General features: G+C 40.3%; 1 long non-coding RNA gene across 1 annotated transcript; it reads right to left on the reverse strand.

Moving 5' to 3' along the window:
* Positions 1 to 5,783: 5,783 nt before the first annotated feature.
* On the reverse strand, positions 5,784 to 13,102 carry LOC119903513. Its single transcript, XR_005444527.1, has 3 exons — positions 12,945 to 13,102; positions 9,408 to 9,500; positions 5,784 to 6,627 (listed from the first exon to the last, which is right to left on the reverse strand). It is a non-coding gene; the product is annotated as an uncharacterized LOC119903513 (long non-coding RNA).
* Positions 13,103 to 13,344: the final 242 nt, after the last annotated feature.

Consider the following 13,344-nt stretch of genomic DNA (forward strand, 5'->3'; position numbering starts at 1 on the left):
CACATAATATATGAAGTTTACAAAGGCATTGTCAGGTGAGGACCAGGGCTCCTTTCACTTTGTTCAGTTAGATAAGCAATCTGCAAATCTATTTTTTTAAAATACAATAGAAAAACAAAGTAGTACTAATAGCCATAATTTTAACTTGTTGTAAAACGCTGCAACGTTTTCAATTATCATTTACTCTGTCACATTTGTGTGTGTACAAACAAATACACTTTTAAAAAGATGTAAATTCTGAAAGGATAAGCATTATTGGTCACTGAATACGCATACTGTCTTGTTATCATAGCACTGTTAACAGTAAAAATAATTCTGTCCACGTAGCAAAGCCAAAAAACAGCGTTGGAGAATAATGTTACATGAAATTACAATCCAACTAGCTATCACTGACAAGTGAAACACGTTACCTCTCTCTGTGATTATGCCAATCTTCTAGCTAAAGCTATCAAACAACAGTTTTCATTTGCATTGCTAAGGTTGGGTTAACTTACCTGTCCGGCAGAAAACAGGCAACTTCGGCGGAGCTTTGAAAACATTTGTCCGACATCAGCACCTTCCATCTGGGAAAATCCACAACAATCATATTCGTGATATCTTCCGTCATCTGTCCCAACTACGTCTGGTTTCATCACGTTTACACTTATTTGACCACGAAGATACACTCCGTCGACTCATGCTAAATAATACAGTCCTTAATTTGTCCAAATTACACTTCACTTCTAATAAACCAGATGACTACTCAGAGACTGTATATTATTGATATTATTACTTCTTCTTCTTCTTCTTCTTCGTATGCATTGAACATAGTGACGAGCGTCTACACTGCTGGAATTATACAAGAAGAAGAAAAACATAGTGACGAAACACGCTCTGCAGAGTAGTTTGTCTGTTTTTGTCTACTGTAAACATAACAATTAATTATATAAGGTCTTTCTACAACACTGAAAACATATCAAATATATGCATTTCTGTCAATAGATCCTCAAAAATCTTACACACTGAACCTTTAATACAACAGTCATGTCTCAGGCCTTTATTTGGATCAAGCTTATATTAAACACAGGCTGTTTCCATTGTTTGTGTTTGTGACTATTTTCATTATAATGTAAATTGTGTGTGGTGGCACCAGTTAGGTTCTGATTTAGGCAGAAGCAAACGTTGGTAAAGTTTTTAGTTTGGGACCAGCTACATTGAGTGGGTATTACTACTACTGAAAAACAGAGGATGGGACACCAAAAGAGCTTGTACCAGCAATGAAAAAGTGCCATAAGAGAGTTAAAGTGAGTGTGTTAATTATTCTCCATCTAGCTAGCTCTATCTAGATGTAAATGTAAATGCTCCATATTTGTATAGCGCCTTTCTAGTCTTTTCAACCACTCAAAGCGCTTTTACACTACATCTGCATTCACCAGTCATACACATTCATACACTGAGCCTAAGTGCTCAAACGGAAACTAACATTCACACACATTCATACACTCTAGAGGATGTATAACATCTAGCCTCCAGATGTTATACACATCTGCATGAGATGTGTTGCACTGCGTAAGGCAAATTGTGGTCATACCAGATACTGACTGGTTTCTGGACCCCCCCAATACAGTAAAACAGTACATTTTCGAGTGGCCTTTTATTGCTGCCAGCCTAAGGCACACCTGTGCAATAGCCATGTCTGATCAGCATCTTGATATGCCACACCTGTGAGGTGGATGGATTATCTCGGCGAAGGAGAAGTGCTCACTAGCACAGATTTTGACAGATATGTAAACAATATTTGAGAGAAATAGGCCTTTTGTGTGAATCGAGAAAGTCTTAGATCATTGAGTTCAGCTCATGATGAATGGAGGCAAAAACAAAAGTGTTGTGTTTGTGATTTTGTTCAGTGTAGTTAACTGAGGTGCAGGGGTAAAGCCTTGCATATGCTCTGGAGAGGATGTATACACGGACAGCTGCTGACACCACGGACGTGGTCTACTTCTGTTTATACTCCTTTCTAAAGTCAGCTTGGCAGACTCGTTCCACACATGCGCAGAAGATTGGTTGGTGCCCTGGTAGTGTAGTCGGACCTGTCAGCGTGGTCACAAAAAACGCGAAGCACACGGATTTCTGCACAGAGTCTACACGGTCCCTTGCGGAAAGTATAATCTTTGCTTAAAGGGGCTATACAGCCCCTTTTCCACTGAATGGTACCAGCTCAACTCGCTTTGACTTTACTTGCCTTTTTTGGTTTTCCATCAGAGAAAAGTTTTACTTGTACCTGCTACCTGGTACTTTTTTTTCATATCACCTACGTCGAGGTTCCAAGCAAGCTAAGGCGCTACTAGAATGTGGCGTGAAAACACAGTAGACTGCTGATTGGTCAGAGAGAATCATCACTGCATCATCATTGCGTGTGCAGACAGAGGCCAGCAACAGAAATTTTACAATTACAGTACGTTAGTTCATCACTAAATCCACTTCTGAGAAGCTTTGAGTTGAGAAATGAATTGCGTCGATTTTGGTGGGGGAAGCTCGCAACATCTGAGGGCCAGCAAGCCGCATGCTCAGCGTCTGTCACAGACCACTGCAGCCAACACAGCAGAGACTTCAGCAACAACGGCAGAGGAAAACACCGCTATAAGATTTTCATACCATTTATCTGTCTTAACATTCTGAGTAATGTTGAAACGTTCTAACTTAAATCAAGAAACAGCTGGTGTGTGGGTGGTGTGCTGGCGTGGGGAGGTTGGTGATGCAGTTAGGCATAAAGGCAGGATTAGGGCGCAAGCAGTGCCTTCACCGTGGATACTGCGGCATGACGGAGCTACAGAGAGGATAGCCCGATTGCCAACCCTTTTTGCCAAAGTCAGAGCCACGAGCAAGGCAACCTTGGCCCAAAGGAACTTGATAGGAATTGGCGTTCCACCAAACAGGAAAATTCTCATTTAATTGGGCAAGATAGTCTTAAAACTTATAAGAAGGCCCTCCGTAATGCCAGAGCAGCGTACTTCATGAGCTTCTTTAATGATAAAATTCTAACTATTAGAAACAAAATTCACCAAAACCTGCCCTCAACTGGCACCGACTTATCTCTTAACTCAGGAACCTTAGAAACAGCTGTAGAACCAGATACATGTTTAGACTGCTTTGCTTCCCTCAATCTTTACCAACTAACTTCAATAATTTCTTCATCTAAACCATCAACCTGCCTCTTAGACCCCATCCCGACGAGGCTGCTTGAAGAAGTTTTACCCTTAGTCAGCACCTCTATACTAGATATGATCAATCTATCTTTATCAACAGGCTATGTACCACAGTACTTTAAAGTAGCTGTAATTAAACCTCTTCTGAAAAAGCCCAAACTTGATCCGGATGTTTTAGCCAACTATAGACCTATATCTAACCTTCCATTTCTCTCTAAGGTTCTGGAGAAAGCAGTTGCTAAACAGCTGTGTGACTTTCTACAGAGCAATAGTTTATTTGAGGATTTTCAGTCAGGATTTAGAGCTCATCATAGCACAGAGACAGCACTGGTGAAAATTACTAACGACATCCTTATTGCATCAGACAAAGGACTTGTCTCTGTACTGGTTTTACTAGATTCTCAGCGCTGCATTTGACTGGAAGACTGGAACATTTCATTGGCATTAAAGGAACTCCCTTACTGCCCCACCAGAGCACTGCGCTCCCAGAATGCAGGGTTACTTGTGGTTCCTAGAGTCTCCAAAAGTAGACTAGGAGCCAGAGCGTTCAGCTATCAGCTATCTCTCCTGTGGAACCAGGTTCCAGTTTGGGTTCAGGAGGCAGACACCATCTCCACATTTAAGAGTAGGCTTAAGACTTTCCTCTTTGATAAAGCTTATAGTTAGGGCTGGCTCAGGTGAGTCCTGAACCATCCCTTAGTTATGCTGCTATAGGCCTAGACTGCCGGGGGATTTCTGATGACGGGGGCAGACACCGTCACTATAGGATTTTCACTAAGTAACTCCTGAAATGGAGGAGCAGAGAAGTGTGTTAGACTGCGACTCTGCGTAGGGTTTTGGGTAGGTAACTGCTGAAAAAGAAGGGCAGAGAAGTGTGTTAAACTGCGACTCTGCCTCCTGGTCTCAACTCTGGGTTGTCATGGATTTGGTCCACTAATAAACTTAATAATAAAATTACAATATAAAATTTCTAGAAATGAGAGCTGCTCCTTCCCAAGTGGGATGGATGCCGTCTCTCCGGATCAGACCAGGTCTTCCCCAGAAAGTCTGCCAATGATCAACAAAGCCCACATCGTTTGCTGGACACCACCTCGACAACCAGCGGCGGAATGACGACATACGGCTATACATGTCATCACTGGTCATTCAGCTCGAAGGCACAGAACAGACAGGAACAGAAAGATTTGAGCAGACTCCTTAGGCTCCTTGTGTGTCAGAGGTGCTTTCTTCCTTGTAGTGCCCCTTCAGGATGGTTTTCTGGGTTTTCTGGAGACTGCTTCAATCTGGTGGACTAGACTGGTGTAGAACAGCTTGTCTTCTTTCCCCTATCTGTCCCATGATCTTAAATTCCCTCCAGAGCATGACTTCAGGCATATGTGTGTGATGAGGGGTGCTGGTTCTTACCTCCTCAGTTAGATGGTGGCTGGGGGATAGAAACTGGTAATTCAGATGATACTGGGCAATCCTGCTGCTTGGGGGTGAAAAGGTGGCTTTGATCAGGTGCAGTGTTGCTTGGCCCTCTGCTTACCTCTCTCATCACTTCCATGAATGTGATTAGGCCTTTCAGGTACATACACACACGTTCTTCATCACCTTCCTTTTTCTCCAACTCCTCTAATACGCTTTCTATCGTCTTAGTAGAGTGCTACCGCTGCTAGCTTGTAGTTTTCTTGGCTGTGGCTCACCAAAAATATGCTACACCCATAGAGTGTTGACCCCAACAATACCACATAATGTTGTTTTTAGGATCCAGTGTTTTTAGGATCCAGTGTTCTAGGGACCAGTGGTGAGATGTAGCTAAGATAAATTATATCATTAAGGCTGCAATCTGTAATAATTGAACATACAATGCAAAACCTTCCACGTCTCTTTCTGCTGCTATCCTGACTGAAAATCCTCAAATTTGATTGGACTGATTTTATTGGACTTTAATATTTGTAACCCACGGAAAACAATCCACAAATATGTACTATGATGCTCAAATATTTTACTTTCAACAAAAGTGTATTTTTACATTTGGGTTATGTAAAACCATATCCTCAAAAATACAGTGCAATTTGCAAATATGTACAATACACACATTTTAAAGTGTCATTTAAACATTTGTGGGGGACCTCCCCCAGGAAATACTGCTCATTAAACACTCCTGCATTCTGGTGAAAGTTTCTGCACTAATTTAGGTTGGAAATGTTTTATTTATGTAAAAGGATCACAGAATTCAGGTGGCATGTGACATTTCAAAATACATAAATATAATAGAATATAATTTTCTGTGTTGCTTTCAGATCTGTCCTCCACTGAAGTTTGGTCCAGTTTAATTTGTGGTAGGAGGGTATTTAAGGGGTGGTTGGGTTGGGTTAGCTGTTGTTCTTTTGTCACTCTGTTTCACATGGTGCTTCAGTAAATGCTAACACCACGGCCGAACTCATCCACATTTAAAGGCCAAGCTTCACCACCCTACAGATATCCTCTACATATGTTTACAGCAGTTTTGTAATGTATACATTGTAACAGTATAAACCGTTACAAAACCCTTAATAGAAAACTTTGTAGAGCCAGAAAGAGACGAATCTAAACAGCCACAGAGCACAAGAAATATGTACTTTTACAGATTTCTTTACTGAAAAGTATTACAATGACAGAGAAATAACAGGTCAATGAATACACGAATAAATGACTTGTCACAGCTTCATTAGCAGAGTCTTCAATATTTTCCAGACTGATCAGTTCCTTTGAAAGGGAAGTGGTGATCAGGCTTTCATTCTCTCTGCCAACTCGGACTGCTCTCTCCACTGGATAGTGGAAAAGAAAACCAAGAGCTAGAAGCAGGCGGGAGTCCATTGCAAATCAGTTTATTTGTGTAGGTTTTTATGAATTTTTGTATCTGTGTTTGTTTGTGAGGTTGTGATTGTGGAGGGAACACAGACACATTTGGCTGTCAATCTACTGAATGAACCTATGAATCTCATGGCAAAGATGATATTTGAAGAACAATCAGCAACACGGATTGCTGATGTTTTCATTATATTTGAGAAGAACCACCTACAGTCAGCTTACCAACATCATATGAGAGTCATCCTAATGTGGGAAGATAATTAAAACTGCTGTGTCTGACACTAGCTTCCAAGCCAGAATTTGAAAAGATGATGAAGCCTCACAGCTCACCAAGTCTGTTTAATTGTTTGATAAAAATTGCAAGCTGAAGAACAGCATCAACCACAATGTGTGTTTCTGTGTGTGTGTGTGTGTGTGTGTGTGTGTGTGTGTGTGTGTGTGGATATTTTTTATGCGTTTGTCTCCTCATTATGGACCTTCCACTCTATCCTCCAGCTCTCAATTTACTTTCAGGATCCACATTCTTCCTTACGCAGCACATGTAGCGTCTCTGTCGGGCGGGGAATCAAGGTTGACTCATCAGTGCTCAGCCTGCCATCCCTTTGTGCTACAGAGGGACAGAGGCAGACACAAACAGAGATTGGATGCAGAGATAGATAATTTATAACTTCACATCCTGATGTTTTCCACCTAAATTCACTTGCAAAATAATCAATAGAAAGCTGCCAAAATGTCCCTTCAAACTGACTTTTTGTTGATTTTAGGGATATGGAATTGAGTTTAGTTTCATCTCACATACTACTGGGTGTGTGAATGAAGATATCAAACAGCGTTGAATGACTGAACAATGAACATGAAGGCTCAACTCCTAAATATTCTACAAGACCTTGAGAATGTTTCTGTCATTTTGTTGCTGTGTGATCATGTTTTAAAACTGGTACTGTGCCGCTCACCACCATGACAGAAAATTTTTCTGAACATTCATCTAGCATACTGGAAACTCATGTAGATTTCTCCTCTACTCATGACTTGGTAGTATTTATTTATGGAATTTGTGGAAAAAGCAAATCACAGATACTGAGAGGCTGATATGATATATAGCTTACCTTGGAGTCACGATTAGATAATTAAGCTGCTTTGATTTGATTCACTGATGTTACAATATACATTATATATACATAGAAACAGAGCAGTGTAAACCTGGCTCTTCCCTGCAATTCAAAATTATTTACCGGACCCCTTGGGGAATATTTTGTGGAACTCTAAGCTTTAGAGTATTCGCTGGGAAACAACATGGCTTCTCCCATATAAACTTGTTATACCCAGCAAACTGAAAGACATGCATTACAAACTGTGCATAATATCTACCCCAACAAATTTGTGTCAGTTTGTGGATACTGATGATAAATGTGAATTTTTCAAAAAATGAAGATGAGACAATTCAACATCTAAAATTGAATGTAATCAAATATAAAACCAAAGCTATTTGCCACTGCCAGGGCATTACCTTTTATCTAGCTTGTTACTGTCAGAGTCCAGAGCCACTATCATAACATCATAACAGGCACCTTCTGAGAGCCTACATGCAGAATTCTGCAGAAACAACCTGCACATTCAGAGAAAGTCCCCTACAAATGCATGTAGGGCATATTAGGGTGGTTTCCACTGATAATAGATCCCCAAAAAAGAGCACTAAACTTCTGATGCATTTACTGCCCATCTAAACTTTGGAAGTGCACCCAACTGCCAGTTATTTCTTCTATTCAAAGGGGTGGTGATGGCGCAATGGCCAATAAGAGACTATGCCTTTGGTGTGAGAGACCCGGGTTCAATCCCCCTTTGTGACCCATAAACCATTGTGTCCCTGAGAAAGACACTTAACCCCCAACTCCTCCAGAGGCGTGCAACCTCGGACATGTATAGCAATTGTAAAAGCGTCATGAATAAAGCTAAATGAATAAATGTAATGTAATATATTAAGTTGTGAACTTTGTCTCTAGGCCGCTACATCAATGTTAACGTCTGGTCAAGTAAACAATAATAAACAAGCAACATCAGGTTAGGCTTTCAAAATAAAGCTAGTGGTTAACGTTGTGTAACGGCACGTTGTGATGCATTGTAATTGGGTTAGGTTGAGGCACCAGAACTACTTGGTAAGGGTTAGGCCACATACATGAAAATCCGGTTTCTGGCCCACTTAACCACCCCAACCACCTCCTTACTCTGACTTTTCTGTTCAATATCCTACACCTACCTTTAGCATTCAAAAATGACGCTACAGGGCTTCCCTCAGTGCATTGAACTACAGGTGCTGGTCATATAATTAGAATATCATCAAAAAGTTGATTTATTTCAGTAATGCCATTCAAAAAGTGAAACTTGGATATTATATTCATTCATTACACACAGACTGATACATTTCAAATGTTCATTTCATTTAACTGTGATAATTACAACTGAGAACTAATGAAAATCCCAAATTCAGTATCTCCAAAAATTTGAATATTACTTAAGACCAATACAAAAAAAGGATTTTTAGAAATGTTGGCCAACTGAAAAGTATGAACATGAAAAGTATGAGCATGTACAGCGCTCAATATTTAGTTGGGGCTCCTTTTGCCTGAATTACTGCAGCAATGCGGCGTGGCATGGAGTCCATCAGTCTGTGGCACTGCTCAGGTGTTATGAGAGCCCAGGTAGCTCTGATAGTGGCCTTCAGCTCTTCTGCAATGCAACAGCTGAAACCCATGTCTTGCATACATCTGTCTGTGGTGGTTCTTGAAGCACTGACTCCAGCTGCAGTCCACTCTTTGTGAATCTCCCCCACACTTTTGAATGGGTTTTGTTTCACAATCCTCTCCAGGGTGCGGTTATCCCTATTGCTTGTACACTTTTTTCTACCACATCTTTTCCTTCCCTTCGCCTCTCTATTAATGTGCTTGGACACAGAGCTCTGTGAACAGCCAGCCTCTTTAGCAATGACCTTTTGTGATTTTCATTAGTTGTCAGTTATAATCATCACAATTAAAAGGAATGAACACTTGAAATATATCAGTCTGTGTGGAATGAATGTATACATTATACAGGTTTCACTTTTTGAATGGAATTACTGAAATAAATCACTTTTTTGATGATATTCTAATTATATGACCAGCACCTGTATGTGTCCATGCGTCCATATGTGACGTGATATGGGAGTGAGAACAGGCTGGTGTTGCAGATACACCACACAAAGAATGTGGAGGATCCTGTCTGACCACAGTGACAGAAAAACAGTGTGAAAACAAACTTGTTTGTAAAGTTTGTTTTACTTGAAAGTTTTACCGATTTAAAGTAATTGGTTCATGTTTTTAAGGATACTTTCTTATGTTAAATGCCATAACCCACCTTTTGCCTGGCTACAACCTGTGGTGCTTGTTTTCTCTTGCTGCCCCTCTCGTCTGACTGCAGCCTGGATCTTCTGCACCACATACCTGCAGGCTACAAAAATAACATCATGAAACTGTCAGAAGAAGCTCTGCAACACAGTCTAGAATTAACCATTCTGTAGAGAATGAATATAATTTATTATTAAAGATGAGGTCAGGGGGTAGAGCAGTTGTCCACTAATAAGATGGTTGGTGATTTAATCCCCGGTTCTTCCAGGCTGCATGTTGAACTCCCAATTTGTGTGTGAATTTCTCTCTCTGATGGCAGAGGGTACCATCTGTAATAAATGGAGTGAATGTGATGTAGTGAAAGTGCTTTGAGTGGTCGCAAAGACTAGAAAAGGTAGGCAATTTCCAATTAGCTCTTACTGTAGAATTTTTTGTGCATGACTCATACAAAGGACTAAATGTTAGGATGGTCTCTTCTGCTTCAAATTTCATAGCATAGAATTGTATTTTGAACCTTTATTGTCATTGTAAAGGTGTATACAATTCAAGTGCACTACCTGAGCAAGTTCTCTTACAAAATAAAACAATAATAATACAAAACAAAAGAAAATAATATATTATAAGACGTATTTAAGTAAGAACTATAAAAACTGTTCGTTGTTTTCTGAGCACCAGCCTGCACCTCCTCCTGTAAGCTGACTCATTGCCCTGGCAATGCCCCTCTGTGATCAGCTCCACCACTCTTCAAATTTAATGTTTGTGTTTGTGTAGTTCGTGGCCAGCCGATATTATTGGCCGATATGAGCTAGTTGCATCTAATCGGCATCAGCCGTTTATAACGGCAGATATATGACAATTAAAAAAGAAACAAAGAGTCAGATCCTTCACTCATGTCATGGGTGTTGCATAATTTGCCCACCAGAGGGCGACCAGCTGCAGCTCTCCTGTTAACAACACTGCCTCACCACAAAAACCACAGAACTGAACAATGAGTTTACCGGAGCTTACTGCATCATGTAGAAACCAAACACGCAGACGGCTGTGTTAGTGGTGAGTCAGTCTTTTGTCATGTTAATTGCATGACTTAATGTTACGGTAGCTGGGTGTTGGAAGCTACGCTGCTGATAGGCATAACTTACTAAAATGTAACGTGAAAACACGACAGACTGCTGATTGGTCAGAGAGAATATTCACTATTCACTGCATCATCATTGCTGCGCCAGACAGAGGCCAGCAACAGAAAGTTTTATATTTTACAGTTTTGTACATAATTTCATCACTAAATCCACTTCTGAGAAGTTTTGAGGTGAGAAATCAACTGTGTAGATTTCCAATATTGACAGTTTTACGAGAAGTAATAGTGGAACAAAAATGTGCTTGAATATTTTCGGAGTTGAGGAGCTCCACAAGTGGCTGCAGGGGAGCCCTCTGCTCCCGCCGTCACACAGACCACCGCAGCAACAACGGCAGAGGAAAACACAACTGGAAGGTTTTCATACCGCTTATCTGTCTTTACATTCTGAGGAATGTTGAAACGTTTTAACTTAAAAAAGAGAAAGCTGTGTGGATCGCTGGTGTGTGTGTCGCAGGGAACATTACGTCGCGGCAGTTGTGTGTGGCGTCGCTATGACGACAAGCTACTTACTATTTCTGGGTACTATCTGCAATAAAAAAACGGAGTCGAGCCTATCGATTTGCGATATGGTAGCATTTTTCAGCAAGGCAGCATAGATCGTCAGAACACTGGCAACAGTTCAACATTTAGTCCTAAAAGATGATGCAACTCCGACTCTGTTTGGGCCTGGAAATTCACAATCACAACCTGTAAGTATGCTTTATTGGTTGTGGATTATATTTAAAATAAACACAGCAATGTAACTTCACAGACTGTTCAAGTGTGGAGTTGTTGTAAACGTTGGCTAACACAGCTAAAGTTATAGCTATAATGCTAACGTTACACCCGATGTGAAAGCTACTGAGCAAATGTTTAAATTGTCGTAAATTATAGTGTAATCATTATAATTTCAGAAAATAGTAGGCTATAGACTATTAATATAGCTTCCCACTAGTAGGCTACAACATAAATTCCAGTTGGACAAAACAGCCGTTTAATTTTTGTGGGTTGTTGTCATTCATTAAATTATTGTGCAAGAAAAATGCTATACATGGTAGTTAGATTCTCTGAGTCTCTGATGATCTCATAATCATAACCATTCATGCAGAACAAGGAGTTCAGCAGTGGTTATCACTGATCCTGTATGTATTTTTTTTGTAGCTGTGGTAAGTTCTAACTCTTTGTACGGGTCTCTATGCAACCTGGCATGTATCTCGGCTCAACAGCCTTGCTTTCGTTTCCTCTCTCTGGGCTGCCTTCATTGCTTTCTGGGTGGGACAATAATCCATGGAGTCCTTCCTGCAGCTGCCCGGGTTTGAATCCAGCCTGCGAAACTTTGCTGTGTGTTGCCCCTTAGCTCTCCTCCTATTTCCTAATTATTCCACTGTCCTCTCAAATAAAGGCAAAAATAAACATAACCACTATCGCATAACACAGATCAAACTGATATTTAGTAGTTGATGATGCTGTATGATGTGTTTACAGATGCATATGTAGCATTCAATTGTAAATAACCTCTAAGGAGTGCTATGTCACAGCAACTACGTGTGCCACCATCTTACCTTAAATCTCTCTAAACCAATCTATCTTTTTTTAATCTGTCAAGATGATGATACACGGGGCAACTTTTTGAGCAATGTTACTGGGTAATCTTGCTAGTGGCAAGTCCGACTATGTTTTGAACAGATAGGGGCAGGTGGCGGAGTGGTGGGGGAAGGGGATTACGGTAGTAATCTTTACTCATTATCATTGACGGCAACGTTGCCCTGCACGATTGCTCTAAAAGTTGCTCTGTGTATCATCAGCTTTAGTTTTGAGTTCAAACTTTTGTGGAAGTTCAGTACTTCCTGCCTGAAGTACCGCTTCAAAGCAGAGGAAAACTCTTCCAGTGCAGTATAAAATCTGAAAGTTTCAGACTAAAAACTCTATAAGGCTATTAAAGTTGAATGAAATATTGAGTTTTCTCAACTTTTATGTTTGACATTCACAAACCCAGTTACTTTGAGTTATCTTGCTCAAGTGACTTGACTAACCCTTGGAAAGGCCTTTTGTTCAGTCATTTCCTGTGAGGAGAATGTACTTCCTAACAGAAAAATGCAGAGTCATTCTGACATCAAACAAAAGCAAATCTCTTTTCGTCTTTGCTTTTTTACTTGTTTCTTTTACCCACACCAGGTTGGCAACTCAGTTTATGTAAAGACAAAGCAAAAGAACCCATGAATTCAAAAGTAAATATAATACTTTGTTTTCATATTTGATTTTAAGTATTGATTCAGTTTTATAGTGGCTGAGAGACAGCATGATGCAGCTGAGCAGTGTTGTGTTCTTAAATCTCTGTCTTCTGTTTTATCCCTAGTCCCAGTACAATGAATTTTGTCATACAAACACACAACTTATGCTAAAAAGTTCTATTTAAAAACAGTGAGGACTCACCATTGATGATCAGTCACACCATTTCTCTCAGGTTTGTAGATCTGTGGCACAGAGTGAAAGAATAGCCTTAGCAGTGTATCTGGAGCAAAGCTGTTTTTGTCTGGATCAGTTAGCCCTCAGCTGTCATCTGCAACTGGATCTCTTCCTCAATAACAAGTTAAGCCCTCCCCTGACAAACATGACCCACCCCTTCTTTGTTGGTTGTTGTTACCAAACACTGTGAACTATGACAGGATAAAGGTTTAGAGAGATGCAGCTGTGAGAGTGATTACAAGAAATAGCTCTGTATACACAAGACGGGAAATGGAAGGATGATTTGACATTAAACCCATAAAACAAAGATAAGTAACCCACAGGATACAAATTCTTTAGTCCTTTCCCAAAAACATTTGCTGGGAAC

The sequence above is a fragment of the Micropterus salmoides genome, unplaced genomic scaffold (assembly GCF_014851395.1).
Source record: "Micropterus salmoides isolate LMB-PRFRI ecotype aquatic unplaced genomic scaffold, ASM1485139v1 Ms_hic_scaffold_15, whole genome shotgun sequence".
Lineage (NCBI taxonomy): Eukaryota > Metazoa > Chordata > Actinopteri > Centrarchiformes > Centrarchidae > Micropterus > Micropterus salmoides.